Below are 16,130 nucleotides of genomic sequence, written 5' to 3'. Positions count from 1 at the left end.
ACTAGTTATTTCCTTAGCAGTTCCCCATTAAAGTCCTAGCTAGGCCCATCACTTTTTAGCTTATGAACTAACAAGATAGGAATCCCAGGTGATTTGGCTACTGGTTAAATCAGGTGGTATTTGTACAAGAGAAAATGTTGTTTGTTTGTTTTTCTCCTCGGCTTCGAAAAAGGACACTTAACCTGCTTCAAAGTCTTAGGGATACTTACCCTGCCCTTGATTAAATAGGCTGACGTGTGGGGTCTGTGTTTTTACCATCCAGAACATCATTTTCCATTGCTCTGTATATGGTATAGTCAGTTACACCAATGCAGAAAGGGTGTAAATTGTTACCATTCTGACTCAATTGCACTTTACTTTCACTTTGTACCATGGCTACACAAGGTGCAGGGCAACTTGGGATCGGGCCCAACCTGTGTAACATTTAGCTGTTTTCTTAGGAAGATGAGAAAGAGGAAGTAAAGCAAAGGAACAAAATACTTACTAGCAGGGAGGTGCAAACTCTAGAAGTCAGATGCCAAATGGCCATTTAAATTAGAGCTGTAGCTGGTTATCTCAGCCAGAATTAAAGGGACAGCTAGCAGGAGAAGGGCATGCTGAGAAAAACTCCTATAAAAGAGTAAACCCAAACTTAAGATGACCAGATTGTCAAGGCAAAGGTAACTATGGGGGAAAGTGACTGAATTTCTAAGGGTCAAGCATTTGTATGAAAGACAAACTGAGTGGGCACCTGGTATGTTTTGTATCTCTGATTGGTATGTCCTCCTATAGTTTACTACAAAATTATGTTTATATAGTAAAAAATGAGGGCTATCAAGCAATTAAATTAATTGCAATTAATCGTGAGATAAAAAAACAGTAGCAATTAATTGCTGTTTTAATCACACTGTTAAGCAATAATAGAATATAATTTATTTAAATATTTTTGGATGTTTTCTACATTTTCAAATGTAGAATAGAATAGAATATTGATTTCAGTTATAACACAAAATACAAAGTGTACAGTGATCACTTTATATTATTTTGATTCCAAATATTTGCACTGTAGAAAAGATAAACAAAAGAAATAGTATTTTTCAATTCACCTCATCAAGTACTGTAGTGCAATCTCTTTATCATGAAAGTGCAACTTACAAGTGTAGAATTATCTTTTATTACATAACTGCATTCAAAAATAAAACAATGCCAAACTTTAGAGCCTACAAGTCCACTCAGTCCTGCTTAAGAATATAAGAACCGTCATACTGGGTCAGACCAAAGGTCCATCCAGCTGAGTATCCTGTCGTCCAATAGTCGCAGGTGCCCCAGAGGGAATGAACACAACAGGTAATCATCAAGTGATCCATCCCCTTTCGCCTATTCCCAGCTTCTGGCAAACAGAGGCTAGGGACACCATCCCTGCCCATCCTGGCTATTGCCATCGATGGACTATCCTCCATAAACTTATCTAGTTCTTTTTTGAACCCTGTTATAGTCTTGGCTTTCGCAACATCCTCTGACAAGGAGTTCCACAGGTTGATTGTGCGTTGTGTGAAGAAATACTTCCTTTTGTTTGTTTTAAACCTGCTGCCTATTAACTAGGGGTCACCAAATGAAATTCTTGTGTTTACTTTCTTCACACCAGTCATGATTTTATAGACCTCTATTATATCCCCCCCTTAGTTGTCTCTTTTCAAAGCTGAAAAGTCCCAGTCTTATTAATCTCTCCTCAGACGGCAGCCGTTCCAAACCCCTATTCATTTTTGTTGCCCTTTTCTGAACCTTTTCCAAGTTCAATATATCTTTTTTGAGATGCGGCAACCATATCTGCATGCAGTATTCAAGATGTGGGCATACCATAGATTTATACAGAAGCAATATGATATTGTCTGTCTTATTATCTATCCCTTTCCTAATGATTTCCAACATTTTCTTAGCTGTTTTGACTGTCGCTGCACATTGAATGAATGTTCTCAGAGAACTATCCACAATGACTCCAAGATCTCTTTCTTGAGTGGTAACAGCTAATTTAGACCCCATCATTTTATATGTATAGTTGGGTTTATGTTTTCCAATGTGCATTACTTTGCATTTATCAAATGGGCCATCTTGATTATCACTACAAAAGTTTTTTTTCTCCTGCTGATAATTGCTCATCTTAATTCATTAGCCTCTTAGAGTTGGTAGGGCAACTCCCACCTTTTCATGTTCTCTGAATGTGTATATATATCTCCTTACTATATGTTCAATTCTATGCATCCAATGAAGTGGGCTGTAGCCCACGAAAGCTTATGCTCAAATAAATTTGTTATTCTCTAAGGTGCCACAAGTACTCCTGTTCATTTATCAGTACTGAATTTCATCTGCCATTTTGTTGCCCAGTCACCCAGTTTTGAGAGATCCTTTTGTAGCTCTTTGCAGTCTGCCTGGGACTTAACTATCTTGAGTAGTTTTGTATCATCTGCAAATTTTGCCACCTCACTGTTTACCCTTTTCCCAAATCATTTATGAATATGTTAAATAGGACTGAGCCCAGTTCAGACCCCTGGGGGCAGGGCCGTACTTAGACATACGCAACATACGCAGCTGTGTATGGCACCTGAAAATTTGGGGCACCACTTGGTCTTGGTGTCCACCCTCCTGGCTTTCCTATCCTTGTTCTGACCCTTGCTGCAGGCTCCCACAGCTGGCTGCTGCAGCCTGGTGAGTCTTCCTCAGGGGGGGGATCTATTAGTTAAAAGTGAGTCTTCCAGCCTGCCAGACCTATTAGCACAACATTGAAACTGTTAAAGAGCCATTCAAGGGGTAATGAATCCATTTAACAGGCATTTACTAAACCCCAGGTATATACTGTCAGTTTCTAAATTTGCTGACAAAAACAGCTGTGCATTACTGTAGTATTTACTCAGAACATGTCAGTCTACAGGACCTTAGTTTAAAATTTGCTTTAAAAATATTTCATTAGTGAGTTGGTGAAGATGATAAAATCACATCTCTAAAAAATTCTTGCATAGATTTTTAGATGCACAATCATCTTTAGCCTTAAATGCTTGGATCTTCAGACATATGTTTTTTTAAATAAATCCTTCAAAAGACCACCCTTATCTAAAATACACATTTTAATTACTATAGTAAAAAAAACTTGCTTCCAAAGTCTTCCTGTCCTTTCTGTCCATCCCTTTCTCCCTTCACCCCCTCTCCCCCTACCCCCACACCTCTTAAAGGGACAACACCCCTTTCCTTCCGGATAGCTGGACAAAGAGTTTCCCTTTCTTTACTTCTGACTATCTGATGAACTAGTTTTAAGAGAACCCTCCAGCAAAATCAATATCTTAGTAAGATATAAAATCCTTTGTTATGTCTAAAATCTTTGGAAACATATTTTTTCAAGTTGATGAAATTTCATAAACATGTCTATTGTTATGGAGATCACACAAAGTAAATTAGTGTTCCCTTTTTCTAAAAGCAATGAGCATTGTTATGAACATACTAAATCTCTGTGACTGATTAATTTAAAATAATGTCTTTGTTTCAGTGAGTTAAATATGTAGTAATCTGGAAGGATTACTTTATGAAGGCTTAAGAGTACATTTAAAATATAAAATCCTCTTAGAAATACTGATTAAGAAAATGTGAAACAGAAGAGTTGCATCAGGTATTCCATAATATTGAATGTTGTATTCGGCAAGACAGCTGACTCACCCTTACTACAAAGTTTTTGCAAATAAATGTCTGACAAACTCCAGGGCATATCAAAATACCTGTGACTGCCATTTTTTTATTCCCAAGCTTAGTGCTTTTAATTCGGTACCTTCTGCATATCCATTCTGTGTGAGGGAAAAGGTACGGGGGTCTCTGACTGCGGGGAACTGTGACTCTCTGCCACTGTGAGGCGGGATGGGCATCTCATTATCCTTTGCTGCCTCATCCCGCCCCCGGCCCCACCACCAGGTTGCGAGCTGGGGTGAGGCATAGGGGCACCAGTTTAATAATACTGCGTAGGGCCCCATAAATCCTAAGGACGGCCCTGCCTGGAGGACACCACTATCTCTCTCCATTCTGAAAACTGACCATTTATTCTTACCCTTTGTTTCCTATCTTTTAACCAGTTACCGATCCATGAGAGGACCTTCTCGTTTATCCCATGACTGCTTACTTTGCTTTAAAGCCTTTGGTGAGGGGCCTTGTCAAAGGCTTTCTGAAAATCTAAGTACACTATATCCACTGGATCTGCTTTGTCCACATGCTTGTTGACCCCCTCAAAGAATTCTAGTAGATTGGTGAGGCATGATTTCCCTTTACAAAAACCATGTTGATTCTTCCCCCAACAAATCATGTTCATCTATGTGTTTGACAATTTTGTTCTTGTTTTTGACTTCTTGTTCAGTCAATCAGAAATAAGGATGGCATGGTATATGGTGTATTATCACCCTTACTTCTGTGCTGGTGCTGCGGCTCGTGGTGCCGGGCACTTGGCCAGCGGCTAAAGGCGGGCTCCATGTTGTCGCACGGGGCTGTATCTTGCCGGATCCAGTGGCCCTCCTGCAGCCCTCTGGCCACTCCTGGCTCACCAGGGATGCTATTTCAGATTTTGGTTTGGAGTGTGTGTGTGTGTGTGTGTGTGTGTGTGTGTGTGTTTGGGGGGGGAAGTGTGTGTTTTTTGGGGGGGAGCACTGTCTTCTAAGCAGAGCATTCAGGAGCCTGAACACTTTTTCAGCGAGCAGCAGCTGCTGTCGGCAGCAGTCACTCCTGAGCCAGCAGCAGCCGCAGACAGGCTCTCCCTGTTCCCTGACCACAGCTCAGCAGTGACTAGGTACATGGGCGGAGGAGGGGGACACCCCGACATCAGCTCCTTTGCCCCAGCTCTGCACAGCAGACAGAAGGCAGGCTCCCGGTCCACACCAGCTTGGCCAGAGGCAGCTCCATGGGGTGGGAGGGCAGAGGGGGGAGCAGCAGTGGAGTAGGGCGGTGGGAGGAGGGGCACCCCTGCCCCAAGGCATGCAGCGGCATCCCCCTGAGCACGGTGCCCTGGGTGGTGGCCCACCTTTAAAGTCAGTCCTGTCCAGCAGGGAGGGGATGGTGCAGGCAGCGGGGGGCCGGGCTCCTCTCTTCCCCCTGAAAGGTGTTTGGCTGCCTCAAATCGCCCACAGACCACAGGACAGGGTCAAAATCAATTAGTGCAGCGGGGGGGCTGCTGCTGGAGTCACCCAGGGGGTGGGTCCTGTGGCAGCGTCTCCGAAGCTCCCTGTTCCTTTGTGTCCTTGTGGCTGCTGGCGATTGCTCTTACCCTTCTCCTCTCGTAAAGGAAATCAATAGATTTTCGTGGGGAGTAGGGGGCATGAGGCACTTCAGTAATCTGTGCACCTGGCCTGGATATTATGGAGTCTCTTTTCCCTGACCGCCTCCTCCTTACTACCACGGCCGGTGCCTCCCTCCCCACCTGGCTGCTGCCAAGTCCCATCTCCAGAGATGTGCGATTAACACTTGTTTAAAAAAAAATGTATTAGTTTATTTTGCGTTAATCGCATGCATTAACTGTGATTAACTGACAGCACTAATAACAATTCTACATTTGTAAATTGCACTTTCACGATAGAGATTGCACTACAGTACACCTCTACCCCGATATAACGCTGTCCTCGGGAGCCAAAAAAATCTTACCGCATTATAGGTGAAACCGAGTTATATTGAACTTGCTTTGATCTGCCAGAGTGCGCAGCCCCGCCCCCCCGGAGAGCTGCTTTACCGCGTTATATCCGAATTCGTGTTATATCGGGTCGCGTTATATCAGGGTAGAGGTGTACTTGTATGAGGTGAACTGAAAAATACTATTTCTTTTATTTACCTTTTTTACAATGCAAATTTTTGTAATAAAACAAATTCTGTGTATATTTGAAACTGTAGAAAAACATCCAAAAATATTTATAATAAATGTAAATTGGTATTCTATTATTAACAGTGTGATTAAAACTGTGATTAATCACGATTATTATTAATCTAGTTAATTTGTCTTGTATTAATCGCTTGTGTTAACTGTGATTAGTTGACAGCCCTATAAAAAAAAATCCTTTTTAGTCTGTGTTTTACCACCATGTCATCCTACTACCCTTCTCGTCATCCCTCCCAAGGGAGTGACTGAGGAGCATTGACAGCTTGCTTTCCTGTGGCACTGCTTTCAGCTTTGGAGTCATAGAGCCAGATTCTAATCTCAGGTGGGCTTGCATTAGCTCAGATCTTAATAAAATAAATACTACTACGAATAATTCATAGGTATTATTTATATTGTGGTAGCACCTAAAGGCCCCTCTGCTACACTAGACACTGTACAAACACATAACAGAAAGACATCCCCTGTCCCAAAGAGCTTACAGTTTGTTTTCTTACCATGAAAAACCCATCAGTAAGCACAAGGTCTGCACAAGGGCAGCAACAGATTTTATGTAGCACTACATATCACATATCTAAGATTAGAATCTGACCCATGTGCTGTCTTCAGCAATGCAGATTAAATTGACTGTACATGAGGAAACAGTCCAGACCAAGCAGATTAAAACAAATAGTGCCACTTTCAAAAAGATCCCCCCTGAAAGGAAAAAGAGACCCACGTAATCTTTATATTTCAAATCTCTACCATTTCAGCACATTTGGTGCGAACTACTCTTGAGAAATAGTTTTCTAGGGATAAATGTTAACACGTCGGTATGTTGCTTTTATCCCTTCTATCACTGTATTACTTATGGCTTAAGCCTGTCCAAATTCAATAAAGAAAATTACCTAGTGCTACCAAGACTGCTAAGTACATTGCTGAAATCCAAATTTTTTGATTACATTTATTACACTGTTCTGCCCAAAAGCATCAAGACATTATCCTGGAAACCTCTCCCCATTCTGGAACTAAGTGTTGACCCTTAAGGAAATGGGTCACCATCACATAATAACCCTACTAAGTAGACAACTCAAAAACTAAATCCTGAAAGGAGCTGAGCACCCTCCATACCCAGCACCTCCCAGGATAGAACCTCTATCTACTCCGCATTTCTTTCAGAAAGCCTCTCTGGAGGGAAGAAGCATGAGTCTCTTCAAAATGCACATTGTCCTCAAACAAGACAAATACAAATGATTGCACTTGTGTTCCATGTCTCTTTTGTCTATAGAGGACTTTCATGAACAAATTCCTTTCACACTGAACACTGCACTTGCTTATTTATTCTACTGTTACATACAGTGCAGAGGCTCCCATACATAGCAAAGAAAACAGTGCCTACACAAGCCGAAAATGATTATACATGCTGGAACTGCAATGCAAAAACTAATTCATCCTCAAGTCTATTGGAATGTGTTCATTCATATTCAAATGGCAGCCGCACCCATTGAGACAGATAGGGCAGAGTTTTGAATTATATGAGGAGTACCATTTGAGAAGGACTAGTTAGTCCAGGAGATCAGGAAGCTCATCTACAATAGGTCCTTTGGATAAGCGGTTGTATCACACACTTTTTATTCCTTCTAATATCTGTTTAATGCCTTTAAAAGCTATTCCCAAAGGCTCAGTTGTGCCAGTTACGCAGAGCCTATTATTAAGGGGGAGTGCAACATGGTACTGCCCCGGTTATAACTCAGAGAGGACTTCTGCCTTGATGAGCATATATCCACACGTGCTCTATGGACCAGTGAGTTTGGGGGAGGAGGATGGGGCCACGATCCTGCCTCCTCTCTGCACCTCTGGGGGAGTAAATAGGGAGCAATCTCTGCACTCCTCAGCAAGGACTGCAATTGTGCCTGACCACACAAGGAGGGAAAGCCGGTGCCCTCCCAAGAAAGGAGGAGGCTGAATCTGACTCAAAGGAATTATTGTATGTAGTGTTGCTGAAACTATGTTGGTCCTAGGATATTACCTTTTATTGGACCAACTTCTGCTGGTGAGAGAGACAAGCTTTCAAACTTACACAGTGCTCTTCTTTCCCAGACCTGAAGAGCTCTGTGTAAGTGTAACCCACACACCTTCTGGGTGTGGTGTTCTGTCCCATCTAGTGGCACCGAGACCACCTAGAAAGAGAGAGATTAATGAGTCTGCTCTACAGCCTTAGCTACCAGACACATGGCTTTTAGCTCATGCAGTAGAGGCTCATGCATTTCGCTCTGAAGCTCCCAGGCATAGGCGCAGACTCCATGGAGTCGAGTCGGGGCGGGGCGGGGTCGGGGGGGGGGCACGAGCACCTACCAGTGCCGGGAAAACTTGGCGCTTATGCTCCCAGGTTCAATCCCGCCTGCTGACGACTGGGGTCTGTCAGTGTTACAAGTGGAGGCTCATTTGGGATTTCAACTGGGAAGTCTCTGAAGCTTGAGATGTGCTTCCTCAGCTAGGGGATGTATGTAACCCCCACACTTCCTGGGTGTGGTGTTCTGTCCCATCTAGTGGCACCAAGACCACTTAGAGAGAGAGAGAGATTAATGAGTCTGCTGTACAGCCTTAGCTACCAGCCATATGGCTTTTGGCTCATGCATGTAGCTCCAGAGGTCCCAGGTTCGATTCTGCCCGCCAACATCTGGAGCCTGTCGGTGTTACATAAGCTTGTTTCTCTTGCCAAAAGAAGTTGGTCCAATAAAAAGATATTACCTCCCCCACATTGACTCCCCAAAGGAAGGGGTCTTGTAATAGGTCTGCTGGGGAAACGTTTTTTTTCTCCCCTGCAAAAAAGTCAATGATTTTTTTCATTGTTTGTTTCAGATTGTCAGGTATTCAGGTATGGTTTGGTTTTGTTATTGCTTAACCCCCCCCCCCCCCCCCCCCCCCCCACACTACCAACCAACCAAAATCCCCACAAACCCTCAAAAATCTGATTTTTGTTTGTTTGTTGGCATCCCAAACTGACAAGTTTTCTGTTAAAACTGCAAATTTTGTGGAGGGGACTGTTGTTTTTTCAATGAAAACCTGCAAGATTTAATTCAAACCCCACTTTTTCATGAAACATTACATTCTCAATTAAGTTTGAATGAAAATAAGTTGTTGACAAAAATTCAACTAACTCTGTCTGATGGCCTCTCTTTGTCATTCAAGCTGGGTCAGGTTCTGCCACCCTCACACACAGAGAGTAGGACCTTAGGCTGTGAAAAGTCCAATGGAAATGAGCAGGGTTCGTGGACTAAGGTGCTGGTCAATGTGAGTAATGGTGGCACCATCTGTGCCCTCAGAGTAAACAAATGGCAGTTGAATTCTGTTAGTGTGTGATTTGCTGTTAGCACGCGTTCATGCCCATTTCCTCAAATAGTGACATGCCTTTCTGTTCCCATCGAAGTGTCTTCTGGTCAGTGAGGAGCTCTCTTTGGAGCAAATCCTGCCTGGCCCTTATGCAGGAAAGCAGTAGAGGAGTGGGGCGTGTGTGGCCCCTGTAAGGATCAGAGAGAATTCCAGTGCCTGCACTGCAGGGAGCAAAGAGGGCTACTCCATCCTCAATCCCCCAGGAATGCACTGTGCCATGCTCCACTCCCTCCCGCTGCAACAATGCACTGGCTCACAAAGCTGGCTGGCTACACAAGGGGAATTAAGCTGCACCTCCTCAAGGGGTTTGGTAGCAGGCAGACAGTCTCTGCCCAGCTAGGAGCTCTGGCAGGTATTCTGTGACCCTGAGGCAGAATTGCTTCCTGGTATTTGGGGCAGTGCAGCTCTGCAGCATCATTTACTATAGGCTACACCTACAAGACACAATTAACCCTATGCATGTTGTCCTTATTAGCACCCCTCGTTCACATTGCACAAGTAACGCAATCTTTAGTCACACATTCACTTGTGAAACTAAGGGTTTGCAGGATTGGGCCCCTATGGTTTGATACCGCTCAAAATAACATCAATCAGAAAATTCAACATTGGACCCCACTATCCTTGTTTCCAAAGAATACAGTCTAAGGGCACTCACGGTGTCAGTTTCCCCTTAACTAATGAGGAGTGTTGTGGTAATTGAGCCTACATATTTACCCTAATTGTGAACTCAACTGTAAAAAGTGAGTGAAAGTTCATCAAATGTCACAATAACAATAAATATTGATGGGAAAAGATGCAAAAGGGAGACAAAAAGACTAGTCTAAACAAAAAGGCCTACTGATATAATTTAAGGGTTGTGTTAAGATCATGCCTGAAAACAAGAAAAGCGTGGGACTGAAAATCAATGGACCAAAATTGGTGTGTCAGAAATGAGGCCTAATTGGTGGCCAAAATAATGAGGGGATGGGCTATTCCACTCATCACTCCCTTTTGGGGTCTTTAAAAAGAGACTTTGGGGTGAAAATTAGCAGAGTGGAATTGAACATGACAGTTGCTAGCTGAAAGAAGAGAAAGGGCTGAATTTCAGCATCATGGCTGTCACTCCCACTGTTTCCCGGGACCCTAGACTTCCTTCATCCTAATCCTGCGAGACGTCCTGACCAGAGCAGGACAGAGGGAGGGACTCAGATGACATCATCACCTCCATTGGCTCCAGGTGAATACCAAACACCACCTGGCATGTGAGACTTCCCTCGCTCCCCCTTCCTCCTGCCCCCACGTGTCCTTTTCCTTCCCCCTACCTAAATTCTTCTCTTTCTTATTCCTCTCCTTTTTCCCCATGTGACTGTCCAATAAGAGACTGGCTTAGCCAACCAGGACTGCTTATTTTGCAACACTGCGGGGGCGGGGGGGAAGGGATAGCTCAGTGGTTTGAGCATTGGCCTGCTAAACCCAGGGTTGTGAGTTCAATCCTTGAGGGGGGCCACTTAGGGATCTGGGGCAAAATCAGTACTTGGTCCTGCTAGTGAAGGCAAGGGGGCTGGACTTGATGACCTTTCAAGGTCCCTTCCAGTTCTAGGAGATAGGATATCTCCATTAATTTAATTTAAAAAAAAAAAAGCCTGTGACCAGAATGGCAGTCAATGCAATGCTCTAGAAAGCCCGATGCTGGTACAAGTTTGCCAGGTTTCAGAGTGGCTGATGAGACTCTGTGCTGTACCTGTGTTCTTCCAGCAGTGAGGCTTCAAGTGAGAGTCCACACCAGAGACAGAGAGCTGCATTTTCTATCTTTGCTGTTCTCTCCTCTCCTCTCTTGTGTGTGTTTGTCTTGTTTTGTCTTCTAGGAAACGAGAACTGACTTCATCAACAGCAGCTGCTCCAGCCTATCTCAATTAACTTCCTCTCTTCTCCCCGAAGAGGACAGTTAATACCATCTTTAACAACACCTTTTAATACCATCTAAAAGGCTGTCAGAGGATGGAGGGATATGCTTATTTCTTGACCATTCTGATCACATGATGTGACCCTGCCCAAGGGAAGGTATGGGTTAGCAAGACAGTCAATAGGCAGTGACACCAGTGCAAAAATCCTTCATGTGGACAAGCCCTTAGAATAAAAATATCAAAGAAGAGGAAGTATGGGTGGTTCCAAGCCATGATTCATTTCAGTCCATTCCAGCCTGGAGATCTAAGACCATGGCCAATTTGAATTTAAAAAGCAAAGTCATAAGGGATTAGTATGAAACAGCTCCAGTCCTGCATTGATCCATGACTCCATAATCTTTGGTTCTTGAGTCTCTGAACTGGGAAGATTACCCCCATACATCCCTACATTTCAGTCATATCCTTTTTCACAATAAAATGACCAGTACTATATACAGTATGCTAGAACTCTGCAGTCGTCAAAATGTGGCTCTACTATTAGTACATTCTACCATGTTACTATGATTTCCTCTGAATTATGTTTAATCTGATTTATTATGCATGATATCTTTTATATGCTTTTATAACTGTTAAGTTCTCTGGAAAATGTTTAGCTTTTTAACCATCTCCTCACATCTCTCTCTCTCTCTCTCTCTCTCCTGCCTATTGTTTTGCAATGCAAGGATAGTGAGAATTCCCTTTCCCTGCTTTCTGTCCCAGGCTTCATCACCTCACATTAAACACGCTATATTGATGATATTGCAACACCTCCTGGTCTTTATTTGGGAAGAAACTGATTTGGGAGCATGTACTTTTCTGCAGATGCATCAACTTATATTTTTTCTATATTGTACTGTCTAAGCCTGATCCTGCTATAAACTCAGTGGGAATTTTGCCATGCATTTTCAATGGAAACAACTCCTGTCATATCCACACACAAATAATGTGGGATGTAATGCCAGTGGCAACCTTAACTATGTCCATATCTCCAGAATATGTAGTACAGTAACAAATCTAGCTCTGCACTATAGAACTTTTATTTGGCAGGATAGTTAAAGAATAGAAACCAACATGTGCCTATTTTGACTCTGCATCTTTTCCATTCTGAAAAGAGCCAATTCATGGACACAGTCCATCACCTGGGCTCATTGAAAGAGTCCATCCATCCCTGTGCCTGAAAACAAAACAATTTCTCTGAAATGAAAAAAGTATTTTTTTATTTTTTAGTACTTGAATGAGTCAAGAAAAGGCCAATAAGGACAAAAATAGTATCCTACTCCATCACATCATGTTTGAAAACAATAAAGCCACAAAGGAAAAGAGACAAAACAATCCACAAATTAGATGTCATTGATTACTACCCTTTCTTTTATGGCACAAAAAAGACAAAATATCCAGTATTCTCTTTCTAACTACAGTAACTAAGTAATTCATCCGGATGCAGAGGGGACAGAAGGGGTTTTCCTATAATTAAGTCAGGCTTTCAAATCCTGTTTTGAAAGCTCTGTTAACATTGCTAATATGTTGTTCAACCTTGATCTCACCAGTCAATATCAGGTGCAAGATATGTGGGAGGCCTGAGATAAATGGATAGATTCTGAGATAAATAGTACATATCTATCTGTATAGGCACCTTTGATTGAGTGTGATATGTTGACCAAGGACTGAAATCAGACAACTCAGATCATGAAGAAAGCACATCACACTGGCTCAGTAGAATGCAGAAAAATACCCCAACTCCTGTGCAGCAAGCTAGAACTCCAATCAACTGCAAAGATTTTTTTTCCTTCTTAATTAAGGACCAGATCCTGATCTCAGCGGAGTCAAAGGCAAAGTTCCCACTGACTTCAGGGGAAGCAGATTCAAGCTCTGCAACTGTTTTCTTCTCTTGCTGAAAAAGCATGAATCATTTTCGTTTAGTGACTTTTATGCAGCGCTGTGGGTATCACATTGCATTAAAAGCCCAAGCAGGGAAAATGTACAGCAAACGACTTAAGAAAAACTATAATCTGAAACAGCAAAAAGTATGTTAATTCCCCACCCACCCAACCACCAACACATGCAACTATCAGTTTCAGTAGGGTACTGCGAGAAAACTAATGATGCATAAATCAGTAATGAAAAAGTGAGAAGGATAGCTTCAGAAATTATATGGCATTGCCATTAGCTCGATCCACACTACTTGCGTTTACATCTTACTATTCTAATTGGAGAAGAACTGAGAACGGTCCACTATACACCACTCTCCAGAGGTAAGCTGCATACACCCTTAACGGGGTTATATTATAATTATCGTATGCCTGAAATCGATCCACAATGAACCCAATTTTTATGCAACTAATTTTTTCAGGAGGTGCAGAGAAAGTTGTACAGCAAACAAATCCCAGCACCGAAAGGGACGGACTCCCAACCCTTCTCCCGACCCCTCAACATAGCAGCATCCCCACACCCAGCGCTGTAAACATCTGAACCTATCACTCTTCTTTTGCAACTGACCGATCCTTGCCTCGCCGCGCAGGATGAATGGACACAGCTGCCTCTCTGGGAAGTGACCATGGTGGGAGGGGAAGTCAAGCAATGAACCAAAGCAGATTCTCTCCTGTCCCTTTGGAAAGTGAAAGGTTCAGCTCTGGAGCAGCCTCAGAGGCTGCCCAGCTGGCGAATCTCTCCACCACATTGGGAGGAAAACGCCTCCTAGCCCCATGGCCCGAGCAGCGCCAGAGAAGAGCAAGCCCAGGGCGGTGCGGCTCAGACAGGCGCACGGGGGGACGTTTCCAGAGGCTGGTATAAACTGGGACTATTTGAATAAATGAGGTTTTAAGTGGGGCGGGGGGGGGGGGGGGTCATGCCTCGCTGACATTGCACAGAGCAAACTCCTTCAGCAGAAGAGAGAGTCTGCCTGGAAATCAGCCCCCAGGGCCAGCTCCTCCCTCTCCCCAGCGCTCACCAACTGAAGGAGATTCAGCAGCTCTTGATTATCCGGTTCTAAAGTCCCGCGAATTGGCTCCATCGCTAGAGGCCGGGACTGAAATGAGGCATGGGCAGCCCTGGGAGATCGCAACCATTGCAGCGCCGCTCAGCTCCCGCTGCCCAGCCGCGCCACATGGGTCACTCCGGAGAGCCCCCGCGTCTCCCCATGCAACCCCCGTTATTCCTACGGATCGCCAAGAGGGCCCGGGGGGAGAGCCCAGCCGGCGGGGGGCGGGCAGCGCACTGACCTGCTCTGGGAAATGGCCCGAGCTCTCCCAGTCTGGCTTCGGCGAGTCGGAGCGGAGTGAGCGGAGCGGAGCGGCTGCCCCCGGCAGTCTTACTCCACAGAGCCGCGCGCCAGCCAGGGGCAGCGCGGCTCCCTGTCCTGGGCGGGGCCGGGCGGCAGGCAGCCAATCAGCGCGCCCGCCACCTTCCTGCTGCAGCTGTAATGACAGCGGTTCTCCACAGCCAGGCTGCTGCACGGTGCCTAGGGACTGGGTGTGTGCATCCCTCCCGCTCCACCCCAGCGCCCCTGTTCCCTGTGCATCCCGCATCCTCCATCCACACCACCCGTTTTGTGTGTGAATCTCTCACACTCCATCCCCACCACTCCTGTTCCCCCTGAATCCTTCCACCCACCCCTCCATCCCCCCCTCCCCGTTTTGTGTGAATCCCTAACCCCCCACCCCACCACCCCGTTCTCCCTGAATCCCTCACCCAACATCCCCACCACTCCTGTTCTGTGTGTGAATCCCTCACCCTTCACCCCCACTGCTCCTGTTCATTGTGAATCCCTCCCCCTCTACTCCCACTTCCCCTATTCCCTGTGAATCCTTCCACCCACGCCTCCCTTCCCACCCCCCTCTGTGTGTGTGAATCCATCCACCACTACCCCCAACCCCATCCACTCTGTGTGTGTTGCTGCTTCTTGTAGGAGATAGTTCTGGAACCCACAAAAGGAGAGATGAATAAGGGGGATCATGACTGGTATGGAGAAAATAAACAAGGAAGTGTTATTTACCCCTTCTCATAACACAAGAACTAGGGGTCACCGAATAAAATTAATAGGCAGAAGATTTAAAACAAACAAAAGGAAGTATTTCTTCACACAACACACAGTCAACCTGTGGAACTCTTTGCCAGAGGATGTTGTGAAGGCCAAGACTATAACAGGATTCAAAAAAGAACTAGATACGTTCATGGAGGATAGGTGCATCAATGGATAGGCAGGGATGGTGTCCCTAGCCTCTGTCTGCCAGAAGCTGGGAATAGGCAACAGGGGATGAATCACTTGATGATTACCTGTTCTGTTCATTCCTTCTGGGGCACCTGGCATTGGCCACAGTCAGAAGACAGTATACTGGGCTGGATGGATCTTTGGTCTGACCCAGTATGGTCATTTTTATGTTCTTAATCCTGCCACCCACCCCTCCAGCCCCACCACCCTTCTGTGTGTGTGAATCCTTCCTCCCACCCACCCCCCCCATCCCCACCACCCCACTGTGTGTGTGTGAATCCTTCCCCCACTCCTCCCACCCCACCGCCCCTCTGTGTGTGTGAATCCTTCCACACATCCTCCATCCCCACCACCCCATTCTGTGTGAATCCTTCCCCAATCCCTCCATCCTCACTGTCCTTTGTGCATGAGAGTATCCCTCTGTACTTACACTCGCTCCATCCCCCACAACTCCTGCTTTCTCTCACTGCATTTCTCTGCCCTCTACTACATTGCTATATTGTCCCTGCTCTGTATGCAATTCCTTGTCCCCCTTATATCCTTCCTAGTGTTTCTGCTCCAAAGTGTGTGTGAAGGCTCCTTCCCATCTGTCTACACCAAATCTCTCCCATTTGTATATGCATGTGAAAAAACCCCTCCCACACCTTAAGACCTGTGCTTTGGAACACTCTTTCTACATCTTTTTATTCCCCATTCTCCTGCTGGGTTTTTTGTTCTATGTTTTTGATAGAGAATCCCTCTTTCCCCATGGTCTCCTCTCTCC

The sequence above is a fragment of the Terrapene carolina genome, unplaced genomic scaffold, assembly GCF_002925995.2.
Source record: "Terrapene carolina triunguis isolate 2854851 unplaced genomic scaffold, T_m_triunguis-2.0 Scaffold139, whole genome shotgun sequence".
Classification (NCBI taxonomy): Eukaryota; Metazoa; Chordata; order Testudines; family Emydidae; genus Terrapene; species Terrapene triunguis.
This window is presented reverse-complemented; position numbering follows the sequence as displayed.